The sequence below is a fragment of the Oncorhynchus mykiss genome, chromosome 1 (assembly GCF_057628025.1).
Source record: "Oncorhynchus mykiss isolate SJ-2025 chromosome 1, ASM5762802v1, whole genome shotgun sequence".
NCBI lineage: Eukaryota > Metazoa > Chordata > Actinopteri > Salmoniformes > Salmonidae > Oncorhynchus > Oncorhynchus mykiss.
Window position 1 is genome coordinate 37,057,501 of NC_143022.1, and position 18,652 is coordinate 37,076,152.

The following is an 18,652-nucleotide window of genomic DNA, read 5'->3' on the forward strand; positions in this document are numbered from 1 at the left end:
TGGTAGTGTGGGGTGGAGGGATGAAGAGAGGAGTAAATATAAGAGGTCAGGGGAGAGATATTGGTAGTGTGGGGGTGGAGGGATGAAGAGAGGAGTAAATATAAGAGGTCAGGGGAGAGATATTGGTAGTGTGGGGTGGAGGGATGAAGAGAGGAGTAAATATAAGAGGTCAGGGGAGAGATATTGGTAGTGTGGGGTGGAGGGATGAAGAGAGGAGTAAATATAAGAGGTCAGGGGAGAGATATTGGTAGTGTGGGGGTGGAGGGATGAAGAGAGGAGTAAATATAAGAGGTCAGGGGAGAGATATTGGTAGTGTGGGGTGGAGGGATGAAGAGAGGAGTAAATATAAGAGGTCAGGGGAGAGATATTGGTAGTGTGGGGTGGAGAGATGAAGAGAGGAGTAAATATAAGAGGTCAGAGGAGAGATATTGGTAGTGTGGGGTGGAGGGATGAAGAGAGGAGTAAATATAAGAGGTCAGGGGAGAGATATTGGTAGTGTGGGGGTGGAGGGATGAAGAGAGGAGTAAATATAAGAGGTCAGGGGAGAGATATTGGTAGTGTGGGGTGGAGGGATGAAGAGAGGAGTAAATATAAGAGGTCAGGGGAGAGATATTGGTAGTGTGGGGTGGAGAGATGAGGAGAGGAGTAAATATAAGAGGTCAGGGCTGTGTAGCCTGGTCTTTTCTCTGATCTGGGTCTTTATGAGAGTGGCTCCCTGGGTCTTAGCAGTCTGTCCAGGCCTGACCTCCAGGTCGGGGGTAATTTAGGCCAGCCTCGGCCTAGCCCCAGCCCAGACACATACACCCTTAGTGGGCAACAGGTCCTAATGGCCTCCCTGAGGTGTCTGGAGCTAGAGGAAGGCTAGAGGAACAGCTAAAGTAAGCCTGCTTTGAGCCTGTAGTTCTATTCCAGTGCTCTGTATCACTGTAGTGTCTCTCCAGTGTGAAGGAAGATGTTCTCTACCTGTGCTGTTCCTAATCAACTGTAATGACTTCATCCCAGGGAGCTGGCAGCTCATTACCCCCAATACAGCTGTAGAGGTCTGGAACTGGAGGGACCTCTGTGCCCCCCCCATCTCTCTCTCTCTGCACGGCTGAGCACCACACAGACCGGCACAGAGAGGCTGTCACAGCCCACAGCAGAGCTACTGTGATGGGGCTAAACTCTCCGCCTGTGTGTATGTGTGACCTTACACCTGATAGTGAGGCGCTACTGTACAGTAGCGGCACTGAGATGTATACATTCTCTCTCTCATACACACACACTCAGAGTGCCTCAGACAGGTCATTATGTATTTCTGTGGTCAGTGACCTGTGCACCTTGTTGAGTCATCTCCTAATAGCAGCAGAGCAGAGCCTGCGATACCCTGAACCAAGACAGAGAGAGAGAGAGAGAGAGAGAGAGAGAGAGAGAGAGAGAGAGAGAGAGAGAATGTGGGATGGAGAGCAAAGCACAGAGGAGTTAGTTAAAGGGCCTGTCTTGTGTCGTCACTCAGAGGACAGAGCTGAATAGTTTACGTGTTTTATGCCTAATGGTTGAGGTTAGGATCTGATTAGGGTAAGCTGATTCTAGACCAGTGTCTAGTGTCTACAGTGGTGGGAAAAGTACCCAATCGTCATACTTGAGTTAAAGTTAAAAGATACCTTAATAGAAAATGACTCAAGTAAAAGTAAAAGTCACCCAGTAAAATATTACTTTGAGTAAAATCCTTTTGGTAAAACAAAAAGTATTTGGTTTTAAATATACTTAATTGTCGAAAGTAAATGTAATTGCTAAAATATACATAATCAAAAGTAAAAATATAAATAATTACAAATTCCTTATATTAAGCGAACCAGACGGAAACATTTTCCTGGTTTTGATTTATTTACGGATATCCAGAGGAACACTTCAACACTCATTTACAAGCGAAGCATTTGTGTTTAGTGAGTCCGTCAGATTAGAGGCAGTGGGGATGACCGGGGATGTTCTCTTGATAAACGCATTAATTGGCCAATATTCATGTCCTGCTAAACATTCAGAATGTAACGAGTACTTTTGGGTGTATGAGAAAATGGAGTAAAAAGTATATTATTTTCTTTAGGAATGTAGTGGAGTAAAAAAAAGTTGTCAAAAATAGAAATAGCAAAGTACGGAAACCCCAAAAAACGACTTAAGTAGTACTTTCAAGTATTTTTATTTAAGTACTTTACAGCGCTGGATACGCATACACACACACACACGCACACACACATGCATACACAAACACACGCACACACACATGCATACACAAACACACGCACGCACGCACGCACAACCACAATACGACCTAAACTATAGAGCTAGACAGTAGACATGAGTGCTGTGTGGGATTTAACTCACCCAGAATGCTCTATATTTCCACATTCATTTTTCCTCACATCCTAAAGCTAGAGATAAGAGATGCGTTTAGCCTCTCGCACATACACACCACTGCAGGCTAGAGTATTCCGTTGTGATAACCGCACTAAAGGACAGAGTGAAACTCCCACTTTAAAGGCGTTGGATTATCTACTAGCGGGAAACGGGGGGCCAGGCACGGACGTACTGATCTCTGATAAGCCAGATGAAGGCATGGAGAGTGGAACATGATGTTAGTGAGTGATAGTCTGGCTGATGATTAAAACGTTATGGCTCTTCATAGATGCCTTGCTCCACTCTGATCACAGTGAGGGAGGGAGCTGCAATACCCTGCTAGGATAATATTAGGAATATATGTTGTTATTCTTTCTCCTCAGATGACTGCTTTACATATTTAAGCCACTAAAATACAACACTTGACTGGTAAGGAGAGCATTAATAATATTGTATGTTTAACGAAAACGAACACTGGATTTCTTCATTAATTTGAGTGTATGGGCCGACACCAACTAACAGTGCACACAGCACACTGAACTAGGCGATATACGGTGCATTTGGAAGTATTCAGACCCTTTGACTTTTTCCACATTTTGTTACGTTACAGCCTCATTCTAAAAATAATTAAATGAATGGTTTTCATCAATCTACACACAATACCATGATGATGACAAAGCCAAAACAGGTTTTAATAAAACATTTAACATTTATAAACAGGAATATGTTATTTACATTCAGACCCTTCACTATGAGACTCAAAATTTAGTTCAGGTGCATCCTGTTTCCATTGATCATCTTTGAGATGTTTCTACAACTTGATTGGAGTCCACCTGTGGTAAATTCAATTGATTGGACATGATTTGGAAAAGCACACACCTGTCTATATAAGGTCTCACAGTTGACAGTGCATGTCAGAGCAAAAAACCAAGCCATGAGGTCGAAGGAACTGTTCGTAGAGCTTCGAGATAGGATTGTGTCAAGGAACAGATCTGAGGAAGGGTATTAACACATTTCTGTAGCATTGAAGGGCCCCAAGAACAAAGTGGCTTCCATCATTCTTAAATGGAAGAAGTTTGGAACCACCAAGACTCTTCCTAGAGCTGGCCGCCCGGCCGAACTGAGCAATCAGGGGGAGAAGGGCCTTGGTCAGGGAGGTGACCAGAACCCAATGGTCACTCTGACAGAGCTACAGAGTTCCTCTGTAGAGATCGAAGAACCTTCCAGAAGGACAACCATCTCTGCAGCACTCCACCAAATCAGGCCTTTATGTTAGAGTGGCCAGACAGAAGCCACTCCTCAGTAAAAGGCACAAGACAGCCTGCTTGGAGTTTGCCAAAAGGCACTTAAAGGACTCTCAGACCATGAGGAACATGATTCTCTGGTCTGATGAAACCAAGATTGAACTCTTTGGCCTGAATGCCAAGCGTTACATCTGGAGGAAACCTGGCACCATTGCTACAGTGAAGCATGGTGGTCGCAGCATCATGTTGTGGGATGTTTTTCATTGGCAGGGACTGGGAGACTAGTCAGGATAAAGGGAAAGATGAACGAAGTACAGAGATATCCTTGATGAAAACCTGCTCCAGAGCGCTCAGTAACTCGGAAGGTGAACCTTCGCCCACAGTCTAACAGAACTACGCCCCTAAGCACACAGCCAAGACAACGCAGGAGTGGCTTCGAGACAAGTCTCTGAATGTCCTTGAGTGGCCCAGACAGAGCCAGTACTTGAACCCGATCGAACATCTCTGGAGAGACCTGAAAATAGCTGTGCAGCCACGCTCCCAATCCAACCTGACAGAGCTTGAGAGGATCTGCAGAGAAGAATGGGAGAACATTGTAGCGTCAACATTGTAGAGTCATACCCAAGAAGAGTCTGTAATCGATGCCAAAGGTGCTTCAACAAAGTACTGAGTAAAGGGTCTGAATACTTGTGATATTTTAAACATTTGCAGAAATGTCTAAAAATCTGTTTTTGCTTCGCCATTATGGGTTATTGTGTGTAGATTGATGAGGGTAGAAAACAATTGAATACATTTTAGAATAAAGCTGAAACGGAACAAAATATGGAAAAAGTCAAGGGGTCTGAATACTTTCCGAATGCACTGTATATATGGCAGAATGATGTGTGTTGTTGTGATTCTGGATGGCCATTGGGCCATGGGGAATTGTAAGTGGCTCGTTTCAGCTGATTTCATCTTGTTCTTGATACCATGTCTTGTTCTGAGGTGTTTTGACAGATATCATGTCAATGCTAATATTGAAAAAATTTGCTGTAGCAACTGTAGCAATGTATTGTAGAGGCAACAAGTGCTCATTCATTGTGCACATTGTCAGGGCTCCACCTCTGCATTGCAGGGGCGGTTCCTCCTGCAGGAAGAGGAGGAGCCGTGACAACATGTATTTATGTTTTCAATAAACATTGGAGACAAAATATACAGTGGCAAGAAAAATGATGTGAACCTATCTAAATTACAACAATAAACAAATACAGTCTGCTTAAACTAACAACACACAAACAATTATACCTTTTCATGTCTTTATTGAACACACCATGTAAACATTCACAGTTCAGGCTGGAAAAAGAATGTGAACCCTTGGTTTTAATAACTGGTTGAACCTCAACCAAACGTTTTCTGTGGTTGCAGATCAGACCTGCACAACGGTCAGGAGGAATTTTGGACCATTCCTCTTTACAAAACTGTTTTAATTCAGCAGTATTCTTAGGATGTCTGGTGTGAACCGCTCTCGAGGTCATGCCACAGCATTTTAAATGGGGTTGAGGTCAGGACTCTGACTGGGCCACTCCAGAAGGTGTAGTTTCTTCTGTTGACGACATTCTGTGTTATTGGTCGTTTTCCTATTGCATCACCCAACTTCTGTTGAGCTTCAATTGGCGGACAGATAGCCTTTTTATTCTCCTGCAAAGTGTCTTGATAACTTGGGAATTCATTTTTCCGTTGCTGATAGCAAGCTGTCCAGGCCGAGGCAGCCAGGCAGCCCCAAACTATGATGCTCCCTCCACCGTACTTTACAGTTGGGATGAGGTTTTGATGTTGTGCTGTGCCTTTTCCCCCCCAAACATAGTGTTGTGTGTTCCTTCCAAACAACTCAACTGTAGTTTCATCTGTCCACAGAATATTTTGCCAGAAACGCTGTGGAACATCCAGGTGCTCTTTTGCAAACTTCTGACATGCAGCAATATTTTTTTTGGACAGCAGTGGCTTCTTCCGGGGTGTCCTCCCATGAACACCATTCTTGTTAAGTGTTTTACGTATCGTAGACCCGTCAACAGAGATGTTAGCATGTTCCAGAGATTTCTGTAAGTCTTTAGCTGACACTCTAGGATTCTTCTTAACCTCATTGAGCATTCTGCGCTGTGCTCTTGCAGTCATCTTTGCAAGACGGCCACTCCTGGGGAGAGTAGAAACAGTGCTGAACTTTCTCCAGTTATAGACAATTTGTCTTACCGTGGACTGATGAACATCAAGGCTTTTAGAGATACTTTTGTAACTCTTTCCAGCTTTATGCAATTCATCTTAGGTCTTCTGAGATCTATTTTGTTCAAGGCATTGTTCACATCAGGCAATGCTTCTTGTGAATAGCAAACTCACATTTTGTGAGTGTTTTTTATAGGGCAAGCAGGCTCTAACCAACATCTCCAATCTTGTCTCATTGGTTGGACTCCAGGTTAGCTGACTCCTGACTTCAATTAGCCTAGGGGTTCACATACTTTTTCCAACCTACACTGTGAATGTGTAAATGATTTATTCAGTATAGACAAGAAAAATACAATCATTTGTGTGTTATTAGTTTAAGCACACTGCGTTTGTCTATTGTTGTGACTAAGATGAAGATCAGATCCAATTTTATGACTCATTTATGCAGAAATCCAGGTCATTCCAAAGGGTTGACTTACTTTTTCTTGCCACTGTAGTTTACATGTTGTCAATAATCTAAGGCCAACCCCAACCCTGTCTGTTTGCACCATAGATGCGCACGTGTCGGTTTTGTTGCTAAACAACCAACCCGTCTACACAGTAGTCTGTGAGAGAATCTAATGATCCAAGACATTAACCCGCTTTAATAACTATCAAATAAAACATTTTCAGACACATGTAGCTCCAGGTGTTTCAGTGATTGTCTGTACCTTGTGTGTGTGTGTCTGTGTGTGTGTGTGTGCACCACTCCACCTGTGGTCCTATAAATCAGGCCTGTGTTTTAAACGAAGCCTGAGTTAATTGCACAACAGACACACACGGGGGCTTTTGGATAGTTTTTTTTAGTAGACATTCTGTTTATGTTTGCATCCTGGAACAATCTCCACGGATCCCGCAAGCAAACGCTAGCAATTAAAACGATAGCATCTTCATATCCCTGCTCATATCCCTGCTCCCAATAACTGAAATAATATCGCTGTTTCATTAAGCCTTAATGTGGGGAAAGAGGGGAGAGGCTGGGGCGCTAAAGAAGGTACCCGTTCAGACGCCTTATCAACCTCTGATTTAAATAACAGAAAAATGCTTAGCTTAAGGGTGTGTAGTGTGTATGTATATATGGTGTGTGTGTGTGTGGTCTTTATCAGACACAGGACGCTAAGCTAAGCGCTGTGTCAGCACACCAGGATTTAATTACCAGTGCTAGCTAGCTACCTTTGTCCTTTAATATTTACAAACATCTACACCACTGTTAGTCAGTTCATTAGAAAAACACCCCGCCCTGGTCTGGAGGAGAAACCAGGCTGCATATACAGGACTCATTGGGGACCATAGCAAGCCATCAGGTCGCTGCAGATAATAGTTGAGCAAGAGGAACAGAGTAGTGTTGAGAGACAACCCCCTGCCTGACTCCTTGTGCCTGACTCCCTCTGCCTGACTCCCTCTGCCTGACTCCTGTGCCTGACTCCCTGTGCCTGACTCCCTCTGCCTGACTCCCTCTGCCTGACTCCCTGTGCCTGACTCCCTGTGCCTGACTCCCTATGCCTGACTCCCTGTGCCTGACTCTCTGTGCCTGACTCCCTCTGCCTGACTCCCACTGCCTGACTCCCTGTGCCTGACTCCCTGTGCCTGACTCCCTGTGCCTGACTCCCTGTGCCTGACTCCCTCTGCCTGACTCCCTGTGCCTGACTCCCTCTGCCTGACTCCCTCTGCCTGACTCCCTGTGCCTGACTCCCTGTGCCTGACTCCCTGTGCATGACTCCCTCTGCCTGACTCCCTATGCCTGACTCCCTGTGCCTGACTCTCTGTGCCTGACTCCCTCTGCCTGACTCCCTCTGTCTGACTCCCTCTGCCTATCGAACACCATTCATCACAACCACAATTCACTAAAACACTGCTTCTCTCCACATCCCATAGTGCCTGCAGTGAAAACACTAGAGGGGCTAATACAGTGATGTAACAGTACAAACTGAAGTCTATATAACAGCAGCATGTGGCCTACAGTCAAGCGTAGCAGGATTAGTGGAGAAGTCTTGAAGAGCAGGAGTGTGTGTGTGTGTTTGGCCTGCAGGGTAGTTGATGATAAATCACAGTGGTACATGTTATAGTTCACATACACCATAGTAATGACATTGTAAATATCCATGCCAGTAATAAGTAAAAAGTATGTAAGTACATGCATTGTTTCCATTTAAAATCACCTGTGTGCATATCAACATTACAGAGAGAAAGGCATGCACTGAGACTGAGTTGTAATAGAACATATGGAGATAGTATCTATAAAGAGGGAGGATATACTGGGGGGTGTCCATTCTGCTGTTATAACCTATAATGTTGATCATACATTCTCCACACGGGAGCTGGTCATGGATAAAACATCTGTGATTGGAAAGCCATATGTGAGCACGGCATGAAAAGAGAGTAGTAGCTACACTATACCGTAACACTATAGTCTCCGAGCAGTAACGGTTTAGGATATGTAGCCTCACGGGGAGAAGTGAGGACACACTCTCAGAGCTAAACTAACAAAGACAGGACGAATAGGAAAAGAGGAAAAACAAGCCAGTGAATATCTCCTTCTCTCGCCATCTCTGTGAAAGTCACACTCTCTCCCTGAACCCTGACTGCTCCAGAGATCTGCTCCTTCCTTTTCCTCTCCTCCATCCTTCCCTCTCTCCTCCTCTCGCAGATAGATGCCAAGACTAATATTTGGACTAATGAGGGACAGTTGAGACGACAGAATAAAGTATGAAGACCATGAACAGTAGCATCTATTCCCACTCTCCAAAACAGACAGTAAGTTCCAGTAGCCATAAAGCAAACTGACTCAATAACCAAGAAGCCATCTATTAAATGACACAAATAACTCACTCATATCTAGTTTAGCCCACATAGTGACAGGCCATCTTTCTAACACCAGAAGTCTTAATTATCCGCTTCCTTACCATAGACTTGGTGAATGGGCAAGCCAGGGTGAAGAACGATGTACGATGGATGGCCGTGTACATCAAGTTCCCAGGGTGCACTGCGTTGGCAGTGACACAGTGGGGCGCGAGGCGTCGGTGGAGCTCATTGGAGAACAGGAGGTTGCACAGCTTGGCCCGGTTGTTGGCCAGCATGGACTAGTAGTCTGGGAGGAGGAACACAGCCAGGTCCACCTTACCAGACTGGTCCAGCAGGTCTGTAAACCTGGGAGAGGGAGGAACCAAGATTAACTTTGTTTAACCACACTGAACAAAAAATATTAACACAACATGTTGGTTCCATTTTTCATGAGCTGAAATAAAATATCCCAGAAATGTTACATATGTACAAAAAGCGTATGTCTCTCAAATGTTGTTCACAAATGTGTTTACATCCCTGTTAGTGAGCATTTCTCCTTTGCCAAGATAATCCATCCACCTGACAGGTGTGGCATATCAAGAAGCTGATTAAACAGCATGATCATTACACAGGTGCACTTGTGCTGGGGACAATAAAAGGCCACTCTAAAATGTGCAGTTTTGTCACACAACAAAATGCCACAAATGTCTCAAGTTTTGAGGGAGCGTGCAATTGGCATGATGACTGCAAGAATGTCCACCAGAGCTGTTGCCAGAGAATTTAATGTTAATTTCTCTACCATAAGCCAACGTCATTGTAGAGAATTTGGCAGTACGTCCAACCAACCTCACAACCACAGACCACGTATAACCTCGCCAGCTCAGGACCTCCACATCTGGTTTCTTCACCTGAGGGGGCATCTGAGACCAGCCACCCGGACAGCTGGTGAAACTGCGGGTTTGCACAACCAAAGAATTTCTGCACAAACTGTCAGAAACCATCTCAGGGAAGCTCATCTGCATGCTTGTGATCCTCACCAGGGTTGACCTGACATCAGTGGTCAATTGCTCACCTTCGATGGCCACTGGCATGCTGGAGAAGTGTGCTCTTCACGGATGATTCCCGGTTTCAACGTTGTCTGGGTTTGCTGATGTCAACGTTGTGAACAGAATGCCCCAGGGTGGCGGCGGGGTTATCGTATGGGCAGGCATAAGCTACGGACAACCAACACAATTACATTTTATTGATGGCAATTTGAATTCACAGATATACCGTGACGAGATCCTGAGCCCCATTGTCCTGACATTCATCCACCACCATCACCACACATTACAGAACGATAATGCACGGCCCCATGTGGCAAAGGATCTGTACACAATTCCTGGATGCTGAAAATGTCCCAGTTCTTCCATGGCGTGCATACTCACCAGACATGTCACCCATTGAGCATGTTTGGGATGCTCTGGACGGAGGTGTACGACATCGTGTTCCACTTCCCGCCAATATTCAGCGACTTCGCACAGACATTGAAGAGGAGTGGGACAACATTCCACAGGCCACAATCAACAGCCTGATCAACTCTATGTGAAGGAGTTGTGTCGCGATGAATGAGGCAAATAGTGGTCACACCAGATACTGACTGGTTTTCTGATCCACACCCCTACCTTTTTTTAAGGTATCTGTGAACAACAGATGCATATCTGTATTCCCAGTCATGTGAAATCCATAGATTAGGGCCTAATACATGTTTTTTAATTGACTGATTTACTTATATGAACTGTAACCAGTAAAACTTTTGAAAATGTTGAATATTGCGTTTATATTTTTGTTCAGTGTAGAAAAGTGTACATTTGACAGGAAAAGTCCAGTCAAGGATAACTTTATTGAAAGTACACATGAGTTAGTCTCCATTGGCAATACACATTTAAGTAAAACATTTAAGTGTGTATGCATGTGTGTGCTTGTGTGTGAATACATTCTGTAGAGTTTTTATAGCAGCGTGGTCCTGGCTGAATACAAATCCAGGGTGTGATATGATGTTCTTTAATTGCCTGCGACAGAGCAGTTAATGCCCAGATGTTTGACAAGGCCCTTGAACATTACACCGCTCGTTGGGTTATTATGCAGTCACAATAACACAGAGACGCACCGCAGTCAAACACACTCTCTCCTTCTTCCTCAAAGTGTGTGTGTGTGTGTGTGTGTGTGTGTGTGTGTGTGTGTGTGTGTGTGTGTGTGTGTGTGTGTGTGTGTGTGTGTGTGTGTGTGCGTGCGTGTGTGTGTGCGTGCGTGCGTGCGTGTGTGTGTGTGTGCGTGTGTGCCTGCGTGCGTGTGTGTACATCTTAATCCAGTCATTAGAAAACCACCAATCAACATGTCACCTGGTTTCCTTGTTGTGATTTTACAAGCTGCCTGCTTGGCGTTTGTTTACCGTCCCGTCTCGGCTACATCCTTGCTTGGCTAAATTACAACATCTGCAGGCTTTATATTTCATGTGAGGAAACTGCTTTAGCACATGGTGGGGTTGATAAATCAATTGGCTGAGTGAAATATGCAAATGTTTCTCTCAAAGCAAGTTTGTTGATGTTTGATAATACAATATGCTCGTTTTTAACTTGCACCTGCAGGTATTAGGCAGTAAGAGATAGTTCACCTATTACTATTGTGTCAATTATACTGCAGGCCCTGGTGTTGGGGGGTGATACAGTTTACAGCCTTTTCCCTCATCCCTCCGCCTCTGTCTCCATCCCTCTCCCTTTCTGTCTCTCCATCTTTTCATCCCTCCCACCTTGTCTGCTATATGCTGTAGGTCACAGCTTTTCATTACACCAGGGGGCTTAGGGAGTATAATCCACTACCGGGTCAGGGGTCAGTCTGGGAGCCTGTGAGAGAGAGGCTAAGTGAAATAACCAGGAAGTCATAGCAAATAACACACAATCCGAAAAGTAAGCGACTTCAACGAATGCAATATAGGTGTGGAATGGAGCGGGCAGAATGTCAGATGTAATATCAGATATGGTCTCTATCCCCTCTTCTAGGACCAGTGTGTAACTGATGCTCTCTGTGCCTGCTAAGCCCTCTTTGAAGGGGTTAGGCACCATTGATTAGGGATGGGAGAGGAGGGCAAATCTAAGGAGGAAGCACAGGAAGGGAGGGGTAGAGGAGGGGATGGATGAAGAGAGACAAAGATATGGGGATATAGGTAGAAGGGGAGCGAAAAGAGGAGGAGAAGGGGAAATCAGAGGGATGGAAAGAGGAGAAACAGGTTCGAGGGGAAAGTGCCTGGTCTAATTGTAACTTCATAGGCCCTGTATCAATCATATCGTTTTCACTTTTTTTCTTTCAAACCACACTTCACTCTCCTCACTCCCTGTCAGTGTATGGGGGCTGACCTCTTGTCAATGAGTCTACTGCTCTCCTCTCATGCACGTCAGCCTCTACTACACTACATTATGTCTAGCGGAGCAGGGCTGTACTATGACTGCTGTTTGATCTGCAAGAATAACTCTGCCTATACGTCCAGTCCCTCTGAGCTAGGGGCTAATCAATCATTGCGATTGGCTGACTAGCTGACTGACTGACTGTAGCCAGGATCAATGTGTCCCATGCACACTGACTGCCTCGGATACACACGGGACAGCATACTGTAGCAGCCGGGGATCACCGTACACATACGGACATGCTTGATAAAGACGAGAGAGAGAGACCGAGAGAGAGGAGAGAGCGGGGGAGAGTTAGAGTCAGGGGGTCAGAGAGGAAGGCCTGGACATGTTAGACACATTGATGATAAAAGGAGATGTACAGTGCCTTCAGAAAGTATTCATATCCCTATACTTACTCCACATTTTGTTGTGTTACAGCCTGAATTCAGAATGGATGAAATATATGTCTTTCTCACCCATCTACATGCAATACCACATCATAATAATGGGACAACGTGTTTTTAGAATTATTTTAAAATGTATTGAAAATGAAATAGAGACATATCTCATTAACATAAGTATTCACACTCCTGAGTCAATACGTTATATTTTTGGCTTTGGCTGTGATTACAGCTGTGTGTTTCTGGGTAAGTCTCTAAGAACTTTCCAAACCTGGATTGTACAATATTTTCCTATTATTCATTTTAGAATTCTTAAAAGCTGCCAAGCTGACTGTTGATTATACAGCCATTTTCAAGTCTTCCCATATATTGTTAAGCTGATTTACACTACTGGTCCATTTTTTTAACACCTACTCATTCAAGGGTTTTTCTTTATTTGTACTATTTTCTAAATTGTAGATTAATCATGTAGTAACCAAAAACGTGTTTAACAAATCAAAATATATTTTATATTTGAGATTTATATTGCACACTCTTGTGTGCAAAGCAAAGCATACCCATAACATGATGCAGCCACCTCCATGCTTCAAAATATGAAGAGTGGTACTCAGTAATGTGTTGTACTGGATTTCTCCTGAACATAACACCTTGTATTCAGGAAAAAAAGTTCATTTCTTTGCCAATTTTTTTGCAGTATTACTTATTACTTAAGTGCCTTGTTCCAAACAGGATGCATGTTTTGGAATATTACATTGTATACATTCTGTACAGGCTTCATTCTTTTCACTCTGCCATTTAAGTTAGTATTGTGGGGTAACTACAATGTTGTTGATCAACCCTTAATTTTCTCATATCACAGCCATTAAACTCTGTAACTGTTTTAGTCACCATTTGCCTCAAGGTGAAATCCCTGAGCGGTTTCCTTCATCTCTAGCAAATGTTAGAAAGGACGCCTGTATCTTTGTAGTGACTGGGTGTAATGATACACCATCCAAAGTGTAATTAATAACTTCACCAGGCTCAAAGGGATATTCAATGTCCTTTTTTTAACCCATCTTCCAATAGGAGCCCGTCTTTGTGAGGCATTGGAAAACCTCCTGGTCTTTGTGGTTGAATCTGTAATATAGAGTTTATACCGTATACCGGAGTATCACCCCAGCCTAGTTTTTAACCTTCCTTTCTGTTCCTTTTTAAACCTCTGAAATCGATTACTTTACCAATCAGTGCGAATAGAGCAGCTTGCTATGGAGCGGGCAAGCTATAGCCTAGTTGTTTACATACGCGATGGACAGACAAGTGTAAGGCGCGAGACGTGACTGAAGAAGAAGGCTTGGCTTAATGCGCTGGGCATCATTTTATGACATGCATTATCCTAATTAGGCCCACAGAATACCTACGGAGGTGCGGCTTTTATGGAGGAACTTTGAATGTCTCTGAACGTCTGACAGTTTGCTTAATGTTGCACCAGAGCTAGCTAGCTAACAACCTGGTGTGTGCAGAGTGGCACCAGAATTAAAAACCTTACCTTTTTGTAGTTAATAAATCAAACGCGAAACTTGATAACTACAGTATCCTTAACTAGCATTGAAAAGGTTAATCCATTCTTCTCTAATTAAAAATCTGTCCCTAATTTCTGAATCACGGTTGTAACGTCAGTATGCTACAGTAGCCTATGCTTCAGAGGGGGAGGGGTAGCCGACACACGCACACACTGGCAGAGATTTTCAGCTGGCAGGTAGATACTGGAATAAGTTTCTGAGTGACAGTGAGTGCATGGCATAGGTGCTTTGTTGCGTTTTTTGTGGGACTGAAAAAAATGTCCAGAATGTAAAATAACGTTATTAACCGGTTCCTATGCTTTTAAAATAGCGGTTCTGTTCCGGAACAAAATATATGACTGTCGTTCCTGGTTCTGTTCCCTGAACCAGTTCCAACCACTGGTTATAAATAATATTTTTTTAGTCAGTGAATACGGACCTGTGTGACTCAGAGGACACCACCACCACACCGGCTGGGTCAGAGCATCGCAGCACTTCCTGTAGACACTGCACCAACAGGACATGACCTTGATGGCAGATCTGCCAGGCCATCTTCCGTCCGATGCCAGGGCTGGGTACACACTGCTGCATTACATATCAGGATGTGGAATGGCCTACGGGGAGAGGAGAGGGACATACAGTGCAATGATACATTGAGGGCCATTATTACAAGATATAGGCACTGGGCCTATTCTCCATACTGTAACCAGAGATCTAGGGAAAAGGGAACAGGGGTGGAGAGGGAAAGGAGCAGAGAGGGAAAGAGAGGAGGGAAGGAAAGGAGGGAAGGAGAGAGGGGTGATATTTCTGTGTGCAGCTGCTAGGCCTCAGTAGGCCAAGACAGAGACAAGACAGAGACAGGGTATGAGTGATCTGACAGGGTATTAGTGACCCTCTATACAGTATTAGTGATACGGTATAGAGGGCTTCCTTTCTTACTCCCCCATGGTCTGACTGATAGATAATGAATACATTTCGACACCAGCCAACAGAAAGAACCAACACCTTGAATAGTCATCATATCAACCTCAGAGAGAGAGAAAAAATATAATACATACTCACACATACACTCACACACTTCCATACAATCAAACTCACCATATACACATACACATCGCATGTGGGAATGTGTCTTTCGGGCCTCCCCTTCTTGTGTGTGTGTGTGTGCTGTGTGAGCAAGTGAAGATTGCCGTGTCGGCCTGAGCGGTGAGAGATCCTTGTCGGTGACAGCGTCGCTCCAGCGGGCTCGAAACCACAGTAACACAGTCGAACAATCCAAACACACCCCACCAATTTTTAATTTCTTCCATTAGAATTCATTATGAGGCCCAGGGCAGTTTGTGTACCCTGTGTTTAAGACTGCCTGCTGGATTAATTAAAAACTGGATGCTGGAAAATTAATGTGTGAATTGTTATCCCTGGCTCTAATGAGTCTTCCCCATAACGCTGTTAGAGAGGACTGGAGTGAACGTTCACCTTCAGGCCTCCAAACACACATGCACACATACATGCACGCACACAGGGTTCATTACACTAACTACCGAATGCCTACGTATGCAAATCATACACTTCATAAATACTACATACTGTACTTTCTATATATCATTAGAAAAGTATGAACCCAGAGTTGTTAAACACAAACGAAGAAGTCATCTTTAGATTAAACTCCAAATCCACTGCCTGAAATGTAACCGGTGTCGCTGCCTTGGAGTCAAGCCTTAAATTCAAACTTTTATAACAGAGCCAGAGAACAGGTTGGTGGTAAATAAGAAGGCAGTGTTCCTCTCTGTTTAATAAAGCATGAAGTTCAGAGCCCTGGCCTCTGTTCCTCTGTATCACCAGGAAACATTGGCTGCTGCTGCAGCCTGGGAACTCCACAGTCACCTTGGAAAGGCAGTTTTCCTGTCTTAACTGTTCAAATCAAATTGTATTTGTCACATGCTTCGTAAACAACAGGTGGAGACTAACAGTGAACTGCTAACTTACGGGTCATTCCCAATAATGCTGAGCAAAAGAAAAAAAAATGTAAATGAATATAAAAAATAATAACAACGAATAAGTAGAACAAAATAACAAGGAAGAAATATGGCCACTTAATGTGTTGTGAAATGTGTTATGAAATGTAATGTTATGTAATATTTTTAATTGTACATAACTGCCTTAATGTTGCTGGTCCCCAGAAAGAGTAGCTGCTGCATGGGGATCCTTAATAAATACAAATACAATACACAATGAGTAAGGATAACTTGGCTATATACAAAAGGTACAAGTCAATACCGAGTTTATGATTGAGGTCATTTATGATTGACATAATGGTTGAGGTAATTGAGGTACTTATGTACAGTACCAGTCAAACGTTTGGACACACCTACTCATTCAAGGGTTTTTCTTTATTTTTTACTATTTTCTACATTGCCGAATATGGAATCATGTAGTAACCAAAAAAGTGTTAAACAAATCAAAATATATTTTTTATTTGAGATTCTTCAAAGTAGCCACCCTTTGCCTTGATAACAGCTTTGCACACCCTTGGCATTCTCTCAACCAGCTTCATGACGTAGTCATCTGGAATGCAATTTAATTAACTTCTCAAGGGTAGGGAGCAGCATTTGGAATTTTGGATGAAAAGCGTGCCCAAATTAAACTGCCTTCTACTCAGGAAAACACTCTAAAGTTTCCAAAACTATTAAAATTGTGTCTGAGAGTATAACAGAACTGATTTGGCAGGCAAACACTTGAGAAAAATCCATTCAGGAAGTAGGATGTTTTTTTGTTTTTTTTCTATTCAATGCCACTACAGTATCCATTGACTTAGGACTCAAATTGCAGTTCCTATGCCTTCATCTAGATGTCAACAGTCTTTAGAAATTGTTTCAGGCTTGTATTCTGAAAAATGAGGGAGTAAGAGCAGTCTGAATAAGTGGACCCTGCCGTGTCACAAAGCTTTTTCATGCGCTAGACCGAAAGAGTGCATTTCTTGTTTACCTTTTATATTGACGATGTTATTGTCCGGTTGAAATATTATCGATTATTTAGGCTAAAAACAACCTGAGGATTGAATATAAACATCATTAGACATGTTTCTATGAACTTTACGGATACAACTTGGATTTTTTGTCTGCCTGTTGTGACTGCGTTTGAGCCTGTGGATTTCTGAAGAAAACGTGCAAACAAAACTGAGGTTTTCGGATCTAAAGAGAAACTTTATCGAACAAAAGGAACATTTACTGAATAAATGAATGTCTTCTGAGTGCAACCATATGAAGATCATCAAAGCTAAGTGATTATTTTATCTCTATTTCTGACTTGTGTAACTCTTCTACTTGGCTGCTTACTGTTTGTAATGATTTGTCTGCTGGGGTATGTTCTCAAATAATTGTAAGGTATGCTTTCGCCGTAAAGCATTTTTGAAATCTGACACCGTGGTTGGAATCACAAGAAGTTCATCTTTAAACCTATGGAAAATAGTTGCATCTTTACTGAATTTTTATAATGAGTATTTCTGTATTTGAATTTGGCGGTCTGCAATCTCACTGGATGTTGGCCAGGTGGGATGCTAGCGTCCCACATACCATAGAGAGATTATTAACAGATGTGCCTTCTTAAAAGTTAATTTGTGGAATTTCTTTCCAATCAGTTGTGTTGTGACAAGGTAGGAGTGGTATACAGACTAAGTCCATATTATGGCAAAAACAGATCAAATAAGCAAAGATAAACTACAATCCATCATTACTTTAAGACATGACAGTAAGTCCATCCGGAAAATTTCAAGAACTTTGAAAGTTTCTTCAAGTGCAGTCGCAAAAACCATGAAGCGCTATGATGCATCTGGCTCTCATGAGGACCACCACAGAAAAGGTTGACCAGAGTTACCTCTGCTGCAGAGGATAAGTTCATTAGAGTTAACTGCACCTCAGATTGCAGCCAAAATAAATGCTTCAGAGTTCAAGTAACAGACATCTCAACATCAACTGTTCAGAGGAGACTGCGTGAATCAGGCCTTCATGGTCAAATTGCTGCAATGAAACCACTACTAAAGGACACCAATAAGAAGAAGAGACTTGCTTGAGCCAAGAAACATGAGCAACAGACATTAGACTGGTGTAAATCTAGCCAAATTTGAGATTTTTGGTTCCAACCGCTGTGTCTTTGTGAGACGCAGAGTAGGTGAACGGATGATCTCCGCAAGTATGGTTCCCACCGTGAAGCATGCCATCAAGTCAAGTCAAAGCTGTCATCAAGTCAAAGGGTGGATACTTTGAAGAATCTAAAATCTAAAATATATTTTAAATTGTTTAACACTTTTTTGGTTACTACATGATTCCATATGTGTTATTTCATAGTTTTGATGTCTTCCCTATTGTTTTACAATGTAGGAAATAGTAAAAATAAAGAAAAACGCTTGAATGAGTAAGTGTCCAAACTTTTGACTGCTACTGTACATATAGGTAGGGATAAAGTGACTAGGCAACGGGATAGATAATAAACAGTAACAGCTGCATATGTGATGAGTCAAAAGAGATATTAGTACAAAAAAGGTTATTGCAGATATTCCGGGTAGCTATTGGTTAACTAATTAGAAGTCTTATAGCGTAGGGGTAGATGATGTTCAGGCGCCTGTTGGTTCCATACTCGGTGCATCGGTTCTATGACTTGGG

The 18,652-nt window shown here is 43.0% G+C and overlaps 1 pseudogene; it reads right to left on the reverse strand.

Moving 5' to 3' along the window:
• LOC110532260 (WW domain-containing oxidoreductase-like) overlaps nt 1–18,652 on the reverse strand; it is a 343,223-nt pseudogene that overhangs the window by 137,089 nt on the left and 187,482 nt on the right.